The sequence below is a fragment of the Candoia aspera genome, chromosome 3, assembly GCF_035149785.1.
Source record: "Candoia aspera isolate rCanAsp1 chromosome 3, rCanAsp1.hap2, whole genome shotgun sequence".
NCBI classification, from domain to species: domain Eukaryota; kingdom Metazoa; phylum Chordata; class Lepidosauria; order Squamata; family Boidae; genus Candoia; species Candoia aspera.
The window spans coordinates 52357611-52373779 of NC_086155.1; positions in this window are offsets into that span (position 1 = coordinate 52357611).

The window sequence follows — 16169 nt, forward strand, 5'->3', positions numbered from 1 at the left end:
CAAGCTGGGGCAAGGAATAACAAGTGATTAGGTCAAAAACACACAACAAACATCATGGCTGACTGGAATGTCCAAATCCAAGGCACAATTTAAAGGTATCAGTAATATCTCCTCCAAATCAAGTTGGCCTCCTGGTGGTTTCATGTACAGGTCTATGTACTATAAATTTCTTTGCAGCAAAGAGGTTTGCTATTGTCTTCTTTGGGATACTTTTTCAACTTCCCAGTCTGTCGCGTCGCGCGACCAGTCCTTCGCCCTTCGGTCTATGGGATTCCCTGGGGGGGAATGAGCCAACGATTCCCTCGCAAGGGTGAGGTCGAAAAAACAACGGTAGGTACAGGATTCTTTTGTGGTGAGAGACGCCACATCTCAGGAGGTTGCTGATACTGCCTCCTGGTGCCACGCCCCCACCTCCTTTTATTCAGCAGTTCTATCAGGGCGGGGGAGTGAGTACAAAGAGAATAGGGAAATACAAGTCATGCCCTTATAAGGGAATATACAGCATTCTGAGGCTACGTGAGAGACATGCAATCTAGCTGTGCAGTAATGGAGTCAGGTTCGTCACATTTCCACCTTTTTTATTTAATTTTGTCCTCCCCCCAGAGGGTCTGGGTCGGGGAGCCAGGGACTCTTCAGTCCAAGGAGACCCATCCCAGCGTCCTCTCTCGGGGGGTAGTGTGACTGGGGGTCCTTGTCCATTTCCGATTCACTATCAGAGGACCATCCCAAGAGTGGTGTTTTCTCCATACCTACAGCAGTGACCAGGTGTTGAACAGCAAGCTTTGTCTCGGATACCTCTGAGTCCAATGTATGAAGTCTCTGCTTTAAGAAGCGGAGAACGCGACCCAGCACACAGGGGCCTATGGTGCATACGAGAATCAATAACAGGAGGGGCCCCAACAGAGTGGACAACAGTGTGGTTAGCCATGGAGAAATGCTAAACATATTTTGATACCATGACATGGATTGTTGGCGCTCCAATTCCCTTGTTTTTAAACGGGAATTGAGCTCTTTCATAGAGTCCAATACTACTCCTGAGTTGTCGGCATAAAAACAGCAGTCTTCCTTTAGAGCAACACACAGTCCCCCTTGTTTGAGGAACAGAAGGTCGAGACCCCTACGATTTTGCAAAACCACTTCGGATAGAGAGGTAAGGGAATCTTGTAGCGCCACAATAGATTGTTCGATGGCGCGAAGGTCAGTGTCAATGATAGCACTAAGGTGACGCAGGTTCTGATCATTGACAACAAGGGCTGACACACCGGTGGCGGCTCCGGCCGCACCTAAGCCCAGTAGGACTGATAAAGTTACAGCAGTCACTACTTCGCGCTTAGCCTTGAGGGGGTAATGAGGGGGCTCTAAAATGGAGATAAGTTCGTCAGGGGAATAGATAGAGATTTTGGGGAGTAGGAGCACCTGAATACAAAAGGCGTTAGTTCGTAACAAAGTATCACCATATACACATGCGGTGAGGCCAGAAGAACATGCCCAAACAGAGTTGTTCCCAGGGATAAAGTATTGCCCTGTCAATCGGGCAGAGATATTACCAGAGGTAGTGTAGAGTACACCGTAGCCACCATGGCCGGTGTAACCGTTGATGTTCAAGCGATTTTTTGGAAGATAGAGGGCACAGTGATCATGAGAAGAATTAAGGCAATATTGAGTATAGTTAGCAGGAACACGGCCAAGGCAGCAGCCCTGCCCTATTATAGAGGTGATAGTCAACGTGGTGTTTTGCCAGCGGCAGGAGGAGGCTGAGGTAGAGTTTCGGACAGGGTCAGGAGAACCGACTGCTTCATAGAATGGTGGAGAGGAAGACAAACAAAGCCAACATCGAGATGTGTTAGAAGCGGTGTGAACAAGGGAAAAGGAGGAGTTAAGAAGAGAGACAAGGGGGTTTTCTTGTTTGGTGAGGGGTTTAAGAAAGGTGGAGTGAATGTCGTCGGCATTGGGCCCAACAGGTGGGGACTGAGGGAGAGTGACCTGTCGTTGAATGTAGAATATGTTGCCATAATGATATGCGGGCCATCCAGGATATATGCGACCTCCCCATTTTACACCTGAGTCCCAGGCATTCCCCGGAGCTTTTCCTGCAGCAGTGAATTGTACAATAACCGGATTACATTTATTCCAGCCCCCCTGTCCTGCCGCACCCTTTCTGGTCGCGGTGCACTCAATGTCCTCTCTCAACCGAGTGAGAGTGATGTAATCAGTCTTATACGGAGGGGTCCAGTAGATGTGGCCGGTGGAAACGCAGGACCAAGACTTGCAAAAGTAATCTGCTAAGCCTCCGCAGTCGTGCACGTGGTCAGGGCGGGTGTCATGTCCTGGGCACACGTAGAGGGGATGGCTTTTAACGATGGAGTGGGTGGGCTGTGGGAAGCCGTCTAGCTTCCTGTAGGCTGTCACCCCTAAAAGCATTTCTGAAAAATCAAAATACAGGTTAGGGAAGCAAGATACAATTGGGCTATAACAAAAGGAGGTATTCAGGATCTGACCCAAGGCATCGCGGATTGTCCAGGTGATATTGTAAGGGCGATGCGATCCCTGGGCGTCAGATGCCAGCAGGCGTCGTCCCTGCCAACGGGCGGGCTCAGGAAGGGAGAGTTGAAACAAGGTGAGCGTAAGGCGAGATGAGGTGGCGAACCCCTTAATTAATTTTGTTATTTCACAGTGATATTGTCCTAGATCGGTCAACTGTACGTTGGTGATAGCAAGGGTAGTTTGGCGAAAGTGATAAGTGATGGAGTAGGAATCGCCATCATGGAGAAGAGTGTTGTTGCGAAACCAGCGCCAGAAGGTGCCTTTTCTTTTGATGGGAGAGCGTTGAAGACATTCCATGGCGTTGGATGCTGAGCTGCGGCCGATGGTGGCAGGGTAGCGTAAACGATGGGTTCGAATGAGAGAGGTTGTTTTAGGGTTCGTTGTGAGGGGAGCAAAGATGGAAGAGAGATAACAGAGAAGGAGGGTCAAGGAGGTGCTTGTCAGGAGGCTGCCCATGATATGGCCGAACACAGCGAGCAGGAACCCAGAGCACTCGATCAGGAAGTTGCACAGCAGCGTAGCCTTTTCCCCAGGTGACGAGTTGCGCAGGGCCTTTCCACTCAGGGCTGGGCAGTTGCCTAAAATAAACAAGGGGACGGGAAGAGGGAACTACTGGCTTAGAAAAGTGTCGAGATGCAGCCGTAGCAGGGGGGGTACCGGTAAGATTAAGGAAATTCAAGGTAAACAAGGTGAGATTAAGGATATTTTGTAACATCGGGAGGCTTGGGGGGCCTAAGGCCTTTTTCCCCGTTTGCCGATCAAGGGCATTCTTTAGGGTCTGGTTAGCCCTTTCCACAATAGCCTGACCTTGGCTGTTGAATGGTATACCGAATCTGTGGGTAATGGACCACTTACGGCAAAACTCAGCAAAGGGAGTGCTGACGTAAGCAGGGCCATTGTCAGTTTTCAAAGTTTTGGGACATCCCGATGTGACGAAAGTGCGAATACAATGATTGATTACGTTTTTCGTGGCTTCTCCTCTTTGCAAAGTTGCCAGGATGAATCCCGAATAAGTATCCACAGATACATGGATATACTTCCAAGGTGCAAAAGAGGGATAATGAGTGACATCCATCTGCCATGTGTCACAAGCTTGGATACCCCTGGGATTAACTCCCTCAGGGATACACTTTGCCTGCAAACTGCAGGTTGGACATTGTTGAAGAATGGCGGTAGCTTCTTGATATGTAATGCCAAATTGGCGCACCAATGCTTTTTTATTTTGGTGGAAATAAGCATGGCTGTCCCCTGCTAAAAGCTGCGGAGGAAGAGGGGAAGAGGCCATAATTTTGCAAGCCTCATCTGCCATGTGGTTGCCTTCGGACAGGAAACCGGGTAGCTGTTGGTGGCTTCTAATATGCGCTACAAACAAAGGGGATGTTCTGTCCTTCAGGAGAGTTTGAAGCTGCAAAAAAAGCGTCATGAGAGAGGGGGGGGTAACAGGGGAAATATATGCATCAAACATGGCCACAGCCATTTGAGTGACATACATACTATCTAATATAACATTCAAAGGCTGTTCTGGGAAAAGAGACAAGGCTAACAGAAAAGCGGCTAACTCAGCCTGTTGGGCAGATGCTTGTGGGCCTGTTAGGCGTTTATGCCATTTGCAATTATTTTGCCATGTGCAAGCCCCTATGGTTTTGGAGCCGTCTGTAAAAACAGTGAGGGCTTCCTTGAGTGGCTGCTGAACGAACGGCGAGGTTAGTGTGAAGGGTACTGTTCGCAACAGTTGCAATCGAGGATCAGGGGGAAGATGGCATGACACCTGGCCACACCAGTCCTCCAAGGCATCCTGCAGTGCAGTGGAGTTTTGTAGGAGGGGTTCCCATTGAGTAACCTTAAGGGGAATGTACAGGGTGGAAACATCCAGTCCCATTAGGGCTCTAATCCTCTTCCGGCCTTTCTCAACAAGAGAGGCCATTTGTGCTGCTCTGGTGATGATGGATGTCTTAGGTGTGTGTGGCAAGTGTAGCCATTCTAAAATATGTAGATGTTTGTTATCAGACGTTTGGACAATGATGGCAGTTAATAATTGACGTGTTGAAAGAATGGCAAGAGAGGGTGGTTTGTCAGTGAGCGCACGGTCCACCCATTGGGTCGTAAGGACGGCATTGACCTGTTGTAAGGCATGCAATTGTTGTTCTGTAAGGTACACCTTGTCAGCTGGGTTTGTCAAACCCACTAACGCTTGGAATAAAGGTGATAACATGGGTGTAGTTAAAGCGAGGTATGCGCGGGCCCAGTTAATGACCCCCAGACATTGTTGTAATTGGACCAAGGTGGTCGGCTGGGGAAGCGTGAGCATAGGTAGAAGTGGGGCAGCCGTGGAGGCTAAAACTTTGTGGCCTAGATATTGCATTGGGTAACGAGACTGGACCTTTTCTGGTGCAACGTGTAACCCTGCCGTTGCTAGGGTGGCTAAAAGAGTAGGAAAAGTTTTTTGAACTGTCCCTTTCGGGCCCTCAGCAGCGACTAAAATGTCATCCATATAATGATACACAAGAAAATGCGGAAATTGGGATCTATAGGGTTGCAATGCTTTATCGACAAAAAATTGGCACATTGTGGGTGAGTTCAACATGCCTTGTGGGAGGACCTTCCACTGGTACCGAGCAGTAGGCTTTGAATTGTTAAGTTCCGGTACCGTAAATGCGAAAATAATTCTGTCCTTTTGTGCCAAAGGTATGGAAAAAAAACAATCCTTGAGGTCTATTACAATAAGGTCGTGTCCTTCCGGAATCAAATTGGGGTTGGGAAGTCCACACTGCAAAGGTCCCATGGGCTGAAGGATGGTGTTGATAGCCCTAAGATCCTGTAGGAGGCGCCATTTGCCAGACTTCTTTTTGATGACAAATACCGGAGTATTGTATGGGCTGGTGGAGGGTTCGATATGGCCTTCAATTAACTGCTGTTGGACCAAAATATGTAAGGCGTCCAGTTTCTCTTTGGTGAGTGGCCATTGATCAACCCATACCGGCACAGAGGTTTTGAGAGAGAGAGAGAGAGACCCTAAAGGGTCCTGTAAAGCCATTAGGGAAGTTGAATAAAAGCATGGAACTGTGAAAGCAAGTCACGGCCCCATAGGTTACAGTGCAAAGGCAAGATATAAGGCTTTAGATAAGCTGTAATATGAGAATGAGCAGTCACAGCAGAAAGCCAATGAGAGCTGACCTTAGCGGCCTGTGCTCCGCCTACTCCTTGCACCGAGGAGGCTTCGGCGATAGGCCAGGAGGAGGGCCATTCAGCGGAACGAATGACAGAGACGTCGGCGCCGGTGTCAATCAAGCCTTCGAAAGAGCGACCATTTAGTGTGACAAGGAGGGTGGGTTTAGAGGTTTGGACTGGTTGCTGCAAGGCAAACAATGATGGCATATCAGGAGAAGGGAGAAGTATGAGCGTGGCGACAATTGTTCCTTTATCTAAGGAAAAGCACCTATCTCCCACTCCTGCCAGAGCAATTTGTGTCAAATCTGACGAGTCATACAAATAGGGAGCAGCAACCATTCCCTCAAGCGTGAGCGAGGAGTTGGGAATAAGCAAAGCAGGGGTAAAAGGAGGGAGGGGTTTATGCAGCGTGACAACAAGAGGAAGGGAAAGGACAGCCCCCGGATCATCATACAAAAGATCCTCTGCCAACTCCACAGGGAAGCTGGTGATGGGTAATTCAGCCTTTGGGGCGGGGTTAGCTGACAACCCCCGATCTAGTTTTCCGAAGGCTGGTGAGGGGAGGAGTTGTTGCGACATTGCGAGGCCCAATGATAGCCTTTGCGGCACCTGGGACAAGGAGTTTTAGGTTTGGAGGGGGGGGGCGGCCCCCTTTGAGTGGAAGGGGGCGCCCCACCTCCCCCGGGTGCACGGCATTGATTCTTAAAGTGGCCCGGCTTCCCACAATTGAAGCAATTTCCATGACGAGTGATTGCGAGGGCTTCCGGGGAATGGAGCTGAGGGGAGGGGTTAGTAGAAGGTAGCGAGGTGGTAATGGCGGCAGCGAGAGCGCTCACCTTATGAGAGGTGGTACCAACGATTCTGCAGAGTTGCAGGAAGTCTGCAAGCTTTACACCCGGTTGATTGACTGCGGGTTGCAGAATGGTCTGGCAGTCATGATTAGCGTTAGAGAAAGCAAGTTTCATTAGCAGCTCTTGTTTAGCCGTGGCATTATCAATTTGTCGGTCTAAAGCAATCTGAAGGCGACTTATGAAGGAAGCATATGGTTCATTTGGTTCTTGCATTATTTTCAAAAACGTTTGTGTGGATTGAGAGTCGGAATCATCCACTCTTTTGAGAGCATTCATGGCGCACATGTGAATGATAGCAAAACTACGACGGGGGGAGTTCTGTTGCTGGACTAAGGTTGCGAATTGTCCCTTTCCTAATAATTGATCTGCGGTCACCCCTGCGGGAAGACCTCTTCTAATTTCTACTTCCACCCCTTTGTCGTATTCAGATTGCCACACAACGTATTGCGCCGGGGTCATAAGCATAGAAAAAAGCATTTTCCAATCATACAATAACATAACAGTGTTAGCAGTAACTAAAGAGTCTAAAACTCCTCTAGTAAAAGGAGAGTGCAAGCCGTAGGTGGTTACAGCATCTTTGATTTGTTTCAAAACCTTAAGTTCAATATTGTTATACAAATTTCCTCCCGCCGCCCCTAGGCCGATGGTCATGGGAAAGGCAGAGGGACTCTCCATTTCCAATGAGAGGGGGGAGGAGAGGAGTTCAGTGATGGCGCCTCCTAGGGGGTGGTGTTGAGGGGAGTCGGGGGTTGGAGCTGAAGGGGGAGGAGGAACGGCTGGGTATGGAGGGGGTGGTGGTGAGGCAGCATCGAGATGGGCGGCAAGAGGGGGTGGGGTTTTTGGGTCGGGAGGAGAAGGGCAAGTCTCCGGGGAAGACGGGGGAGGGAAAAGAGTGTTGATGGCCGCCATAACAGCCTTCCAGGCAGTCAGAATAGGCACGGGTGCTCGTGGGGTATCATGAAAATATTTTCCTATCCTTTCCCAAGTGGATGCAGCGACCCCTCTGAAGGATAGACAGGGCAGTGTCTCTCCATGTACAGTAGGAGTTGAGTCACCGAATTTTTTGAAATGGGAAAGATGGTCGTACCGTTAGCCTTTTGACAAGAGTTAGCCTTCTTCACTAAATCATAAAGTTCGTCCCTATGAACTGACGAAACTTTGGAGAGTGGGGAGCCCATTACTTACGATTGCAGAGCCTTTGCCAGGTGCGTAGTAACGAGAGTGAAGGCAGTGCACCTCTAGACAGAGATCACACTGTGAGACCGAAGGGATCCCGGACGAGCCCCCAGTTGTCGCGTCGCGCGACCAGTCCTTCGCCCTTCGGTCTATGGGATTCCCTGGGGGGGAATGAGCCAACGATTCCCTCGCAAGGGTGAGGTCGAAAAAACAACGGTAGGTACAGGATTCTTTTGTGGTGAGAGACGCCACATCTCAGGAGGTTGCTGGTACTGCCTCCTGGTGCCACGCCCCCACCTCCTTTTATTCAGCAGTTCTATCAGGGCGGGGGAGTGAGTACAAAGAGAATAGGGAAATACAAGTCATGCCCTTATAAGGGAATATACAGCATTCTGAGGCTACGTGAGAGACATGCAATCTAGCTGTGCAGTAATGGAGTCAGGTTCGTCACACCAGTCTAGCTGTCAACTTTGGTATGATCTGCAGGAGTAGTGACCTTGCTGAGCTTCCAAGACCAGGCAAGACCTCCAACACACTGCCATGTCAAACATGCAGGACTAAACTCAATAACTGTCATGAGTGCCGTTGAGCTAAAGTCATCAGCGCAATGGCACACATGACAATGACAAGGAAATAGGTGAAGGGGTACAAGATAAGTAGCCATCAACCCACAACGACTAACGGCCAACAAACAATAGCTAAACGGATCACGGAGCCACCCAAGCCATCAGCGGCAATACAACGGGGATCGCCCAGCTGAAAGCAATCAGCAGAGGAATGGGAAACCTGATGATGGGCGATCCCGGAAACCCTCACCCACCGGCAGGGCAACGTATTGGACAAAGGGGGGTGGCGTGACCGTGAGCGAGGGGGCGCTGACCGGCGCGGGGTATTTAAACCCCGCACCGGCGCGCTCCTGTCACTCTCAGCTTTTTTCTACCAACGCTGTACCTGCCCTGCAAATAAACCAGAGCCTGATCCGCGAACCAGTGTCTGAGTGTTATTCAGAGGTAGGCAGCGCATGACATAAAGCTGAGAGTCATAAACTCAGCCTCGCCGAGCCCCACCGGACGACAACGAGCCGCGGGAGGAGTAGACGGCGAGAAGACCAGCAAGATGAGGCCGGAGCGGCGCGGGCAAGGAGGGCGAGCCGCGCGGCAAGAGACAGAGGAGGACCGACCAAGGCCAGAGGCACCGCGGACTCCCGGAGCCATGGACGCCCACCCCACCCGACCCGAGCCTCAGCTCCAACCCCAAGGGGAGATGGTGACGGAGGCAACCCGACCGCGGGAGGGAGCAGCACGACTTCCGAAACCAGCGGAGGACCCCGCGCCCCACATCGCACCCCAGCAACGGGCGTGGAGCGACAGCCCCACGGCGGTCAACACGGAGGAGGACGACGGAGACACCCATCAGACGGCGGAGGAAGTGGACCCGCGGCAGAGGGACGATGAACCCCGCCGGCAACCCACCCCCGAGGACGCGCCAACGGAACCGGCCCCAGCGGTGGCGCGGGCTGTGGACGAGGAGGCACGAGCTGAACTCGCGGCCATGCGGGCTCAACTGACGGAACTCCGGACCATGCTCCAGGCGCTTATGCCCCCCGCGCCACCCAACGACGTCCCCGCACAGGCCCACACCCCGAGCGAAGCACCGAACCCACACGGGCCAGCGGAGGGTCAGCAGACGGCACAGGCGGCCGACACCACACCCCGGGAAGCGAGAGGCGGGGCCGCACAAAATGCCCGGGCCCCAAAGGACTTCCCCATCTTCTTCGATGGGACCCCCACAAAACTCTCGTTTTTCGTGACCAACGCTAGGGAGTTCATGGGGAGGCACGGACACTCCTATGACTCCGAGGCCGACAAGATCGCCGCCGTGGCGATCAAACTCCAAGACAGGGCGGCGGACTGGTACGTCCAACTGTACGAGTCCAGCTCCCCCGCCCTCGCCACCTTCCCTGCTTTCATCAATGAGATGAAAAACTACTTCGAAGACCCCCTAGCCAAAGTAAGGGCGAAAAGCGCACTCCAAAGACTTAAACAGGGCACACGCACGGTCCCTGACTACGCCCTGGAGTTCAAAGCCCTCGCGGGGAAGGTCAGCGACTGGTCCGAGACCACCCTGCTGGAAATGTTCAAAAGGGGGCTCAACCGCGACGTTCTCCAATGGGCCCTCTACCGCGACGACCCAGAAACGTTACACGGGTGGATCCACCTCGCGGGGAAAGCCGAACATGCGCACCGCACCTTCCTCATGACAACCACGGAAGACACAAACTATGCCGGGAAAAAGGTACCCGCACCACACGGGGGGATGGCCGGCCCCATATACCCAAAAAAGAAGTTCAACCGGGAGCCCTGCGGGAGGTGTGGCAAATTAGGGCACAAGACGGCGGATTGCTACGCCAACCGACCGCCGACCAGCGCGCCCAAACCCACTCCGAAAATTAGCCCCAAACCACCCAACCCGGGGCCGCCCCCTCACCGCCGAATGACCGTGGCCACAGCGACACCAGAAGAGGGCTGGGGCGCTTACTGGGGGGAAGAGGACAATACAGACCCCGACCAGCCGGCGGGAAATGCTCCCCGCTTGCCCTGAGACGCGTGGCGAGGCAGGCGGTGGGACAGCAACGCGGACCACCTCAACGAAACGACGAAAGCCCCGTAATATTGGCAGCAATTCAACTCTCTGCCGGCAACGGAGCCACCACGGCCGCGGCACTAGTGGACTCTGGGTGCTCAAAAAACCTCATCCACCCCGACCTAGTCGCCAAACTCGACCTCCGCTGCTTCCCCCTCCCCACGCCGCTGGCATTCCACCAGCTGGACGGCTCTACAGCGGGAGGGAAACCAGCCACGCTACAAACCGAGCCGGTCACCCTGCAAATGGGCACTCACACCGAGCGCACATCGTTCGTAGTCACGCACATCGGACGGCCCATTGCAGTCCTGGGGATGCCATGGCTCGCAACAAACAACCCGCGGATCAACTGGGAGACCCGCACCTTCACATTCGGCGACGGCGAGTATCGAGCACCAGTTCCAGCGGGCAGAAGCAACCCCACGGTAGGACGAGCGGAGGCGACCACACAAGACAACGCCGCTACCACAGCAGACCTACCAGAACAATACGCCGACTTCTCCGAGGTCTTCGGAGAGGCAGAAGCTGACCAACTACCCCCCCACCGCAAGACGGATTGCCGGATCGACCTACTGCCCGACGTCCCCTTACCTAGACCAAAGATCTATTCGATGACCCCGAAGGAGATGGCAACCCTCCGGGAGTTCATCGATAAAAACCTAGACAGGGGATTCATAGAGCCAGCATGCTCACCGGTCGGAGCCCCCGTCTTATTCCGGGAGAAGAAAGACGGGATCCTACGGCTCTGCACCGACTACCGGGGCCTAAACGCGGCTTCCCTGTCCAACAAATACCCCTTACCCCTGGTGAAGGACATGCTCGCCCACCTGTCCACGGGCAAAGTCTTTTCCAAATTGGACCTTCGCGAGGCGTACTATCGCATCCGAATCAGGGAGGGGGACGAATGGAAGACGGCGTTTAACTGCCCCCTAGGCGCTTTCCAGTACAAGGTACTGCCCTTCGGACTCGCGGGGGCCCCTGGGGTGTTCATGCAGCTCATCAATGAGGTACTGCATGAACATCTGTTCAAAGGGGTCCTGGTCTACATCGACGACGTCCTTATTTACACAAAAACGCACGAGGAACATGTAACCCTAGTCAGGCAAGTCCTCGACAAGCTCAGAAGGGCGCAGCTCTATGCAAAGCCTACAAAGTGCGAGTTTCACAAAGAGCGCCTAGACTATCTGGGGTACCGAATCTCCGGGGACGGCATCGAAATGGACCCCGCAAAAGTCAAAGCGGTGCTAAACTGGGAGCGGCCCCGCAACAGACGGCAACTACAGAGCTTCCTCGGATTCGCGAATTTCTACAGGTCATTCGCCCGGGGGTTCGCTGAGATAGCCCTACCCTTAACGGACCTCCTCAAAACCAAAGGGGTGGGGGACACCCGACGCGCCAAGAACCCAGGCACAGTGCTGAATTGGACTCCCGCGTGCCAGACCGCATTCAACAAGCTGAAAGCGCTGTTCACTACGGAGCCAATCCTCGCGCACCCGGACCCAGAACGGCCGTTCGTGGTCCAAGCCGACGCCTCAGACTTCTCCCTGGGAGCCATCCTGCTACAGAAAGACCCCACGGGACTCCTGAAACCATGCGCCTACCTGTCAAGGAAGTTCTCCGAGACAGAGAGGCAATGGCACGTCTGGGAGAAAGAAGCCTTCGCGGTGAAATCGGCACTAGAGACATGGCGACACCTACTCGAGGGAGCCACCCAACCATTCGAGGTCTGGACTGACCACCGGAACCTCGAGGCCCTACGAACGCCTAGACGCCTTAGCCCAAAACAGGTCCGATGGGCCCAATTCTTCAGCCGCTTTGATTTCCAGCTGAAGTTCATGCCGGGCAAGAAGAACTTCCTGGCCGACGCCCTCTCCCGACTGCCCCAAGACGAAGAGCCCGCCCCAGACACCATTGGGACGGTCCTATCCGCCTCGCAACTGGGGATGGCCGTGACCACCCGAAGCGGCGCACGGAGGCAGCTCGACTCTACGGCGCAGCCGACGGCGGGACAACCGGCGACTGAAAGAAGCCAACCGCAACTACCAGGGGGAATGCGCACGGACCTCGCCGCCGCCCTCAAAACCGACCCCTGGTTCCTGGCAAACCCCGACAAGGTAACGATGGCACAAGACCTGGCATGGGGGGAAGGCAGAATCTACGTCCCGGACTCGCAACGCCAGGCGATCTTGCATAGGTCACACGACGCCAAGCAAGCGGGACACTTTGGGTTCCTCAAGACCCTACACCTAACAAGGCGTCAATTCTGGTGGCCCGCGCTCAGGCAAGACGTAAAAACCTACGTGGCGTCCTGCCCAACGTGCACTAGGGCCAAACGGGCACCAGGCAAACCCGCGGGGCTATTGCAACGGGTGGCAGAACCCTCCCGCCCATGGGAGGAAATCTCTATGGATTTTATAGTGGACCTCCCACCCAGCCAGAAGAAAACGGCCATTTGGGTGGTGAAGGACTACTTCTCAAAGCAGGCCCACTTCATCCCCTGCACGTCGGTCCCATCCTCACAACAGCTAGCCAAACTCTTCCTCATCCACGTGTACAGGCTACACGGATGTCCCGCACGTGTGGTGACCGACAGGGGCACACAGTTCACCTCCAAATTCTGGCGGGCCTTCCTGAAGCTGACGGGGACCCAACAGGCCCTATCTACGGCTTGGCACCCTCAGACGGACGGAGCCACTGAGGTTCTTAATGCCACCTTAGAGCAATTTATACGATCATATACTAACTACCACCAAGACGACTGGGCTGAACTGCTCCCGTTCGCCGAAGTCGCATACAACAACGCCGTCCACACGAGCACGGGGAAAACTCCGTTCGAAGTAGTCTCGGGGCGCGACTTCGTCCCCATACCGGAGCTACCTCAACCCCCGGAACCCCAGGTGGACGCTAGCGACTGGGGACGGAAGATCGCGGAAGCATGGCCAGTAATCACGGCGGCGCTGAAGGATGCACAGGCTGCCTACAAAGAGCAGGCCGACAAGCACCGGCGCCAACAACCGACGTTCCAGGCGGGGGATATGGCCTATCTATCCACCAAGTTCCTAAAGTCAACCCAACCCTCGAAAAAACTGGGGCCTAAGTACATCGGGCCGTTCCGAGTCACGCAAATAGTGAACCCGGTAGCAATACGCTTGGACCTGCCACACAACCTCCGGAGACTCCACCCGGTGTTCCACACCAGCCTCCTGAAACCGGCAACCACCTCCCGATGGCACCCAAGCACGCCACAGCCCGCACCGGTGATGATCGACGGGCAACACCACTTCGAGATAAGGGACATTCTCGACTCCCGCAAGCAACGAGGAACTCTACACTATCTGGTCAGGTGGAAACACTTCCCCCACCCGGAATGGGTGGCGGCGCACAACGTTAACGCGCCTGACCTGACCAGAGCATTTCACCGGGCATACCCCGACAAACCGCAACCAAGGTCAGCAAAACCAAACCCCCCCCCGCAGCCCCCCCGCCTCCCGTGCCCCAAGGGAAAGGGCCCCCCCAAGCCCGCGACTTGGGTGGACCTTCCCCCCCCCGGGACTCACTCCCCCCGCCCCGGGCCCACGGGGTGGTGACAAACGTTCGCCAGCACCCTCCCCCCGCCCCCCGGCCGCGGGGGAGTGGCAAGCAAGTCAACAGGGCAACCTGGGGGCAACGCCCAGGAGACACAACAAAGGCGACGCACTTTAAATAAGAAAAAGAAGGGCCCTACCTGGAGCTGAGAACCACCCGACCAGCCACGCCTCTCTCCTCGCCGAACTGAGCCAAACAAACAGGGTGTGGCTGGAGCATGCGCACGCCAGGTCAGGACCCGAGCATGCGTACCATGGACACACCCTGGGAAGGCACGTGGTAGAGGGAGGAGCAAAGGGAGGGGCGACAACTACTCCGGCGGGAACTTTGAAAAAAAAAAAAAAATGTGGCGTTTTGACAGCTCCACGGGGAAAACCCAGAAAACCGGGGGAGAACACTATTCGAAAAGGGGGCAGTATGTCATGAGTGCCGTTGAGCTAAAGTCATCAGCGCAATGGCACACATGACAATGACAAGGAAATAGGTGAAGGGGTACAAGATAAGTAGCCATCAACCCACAACGACTAACGGCCAACAAACAATAGCTAAACGGATCACGGAGCCACCCAAGCCATCAGCGGCAATACAACGGGGATCGCCCAGCTGAAAGCAATCAGCAGAGGAATGGGAAACCTGATGATGGGCGATCCCGGAAACCCTCACCCACCGGCAGGGCAACGTATTGGACAAAGGGGGGTGGCGTGACCGTGAGCGAGGGGGCGCTGACCGGCGCGGGGTATTTAAACCCCGCACCGGCGCGCTCCTGTCACTCTCAGCTTTTTTCTACCAACGCTGTACCTGCCCTGCAAATAAACCAGAGCCTGATCCGCGAACCAGTGTCTGAGTGTTATTCAGAGGTAGGCAGCGCATGACAATAACAATACATTTACCACAGACCAATATTTGCTGTTTATCCACCTGTATTTCATGTTTATATTGTGTTATCTATTTCCTATATTCTTTTAAACATATATCATGAGCAAAAAAATAACATGGACCAGCAACCGTTTACCCCAAATTGTCTCTTTGACTAAGCCTATCATTATACTCCTTATAATGTGCCATGGCCTTACATTTCCTCTGCACTGTTTTTGCTCTTTGATTATGCATCTCTCTGCTTTGCTACTGCTCTACTTTATCTTCCAGCAGGTTAATATATAGACAGAATGTACCAAAGCTCAGGCCGCATAGGCCAATCACAATATGTTTTTTTTTTTGTATTATACTTAGGAATGTTCAAAGGTCATGCATCAAATGAGTAAGGAAGTGTTTAGAAGAAAACAACAACCCATCTGGATATTTAATAAAATGTACATAATAAATTGTCGATGTGGCCTGACTTTTTGTACACCCTATCTGCCTGCCTACCTACCACAATGTGTCCTAGTTCAAGTTATTTGGAAATTGCTATTCTGAGCTGTTCTGTCTTTTATGGATGACTTCTGGATGAGAGTTAATAAAAATATAGTATCAAATGCTTTGCAATTCTTCATGATTGGTCACACATATCTCTAACACATTGTACTATTTCTGGCAACAATTTCATTTTAAATTACCTGCTGCTGTCGGTAATGTTTAATTGGGATGATGTAAAAACCAGAATGGAACAGCCTAGGGGTCATTCTGGACTGCTTCGTTTTGGCTTTTACATCATCCCAATTAATCATTATGGAGAGCAGCAGGTGATGCTTAGAAGTAATTTAATTAAAAAGCGTTATAAGAGTAATATATAGATGGACCATAGTTAGGTTGACATATCATGCGAAATCATGGTTTGTTTAATCATAGTTGTCAAATAAACTACAGTGGCTTGGTTCACACATAAAGCAAAGATCTAAACCATACCATCCAAACCGCAATGGCTGAATTCATACTCTGCCTTAAGCAAAAGCCAAACAAGTAGCTTAAGGGGCAGTCCAGTCAGACGGAAGAGCGAGAGAATGTCAGGAGAAATGAAATGAGAAAGATGAGTGGGGCTGTGCAGCACTTGTGGATTTGATCTCCAGAAGATGAATTGAAGCATGCAGGGGTGTGAATGTAGCACCTGCCTGTAGTGTCTTAAAACAGCCTTGCCCTTCCCTGAATCATGATTGAATGGGAAGCCCTGTACAGCCTAAAGATTCATGGCTCTTCTTTTGGAAGGGAAGTCCCTTAACTCAGAAACTAAGGAGTCAAGCTATAGTATCAGTAGAGAAAGAACAG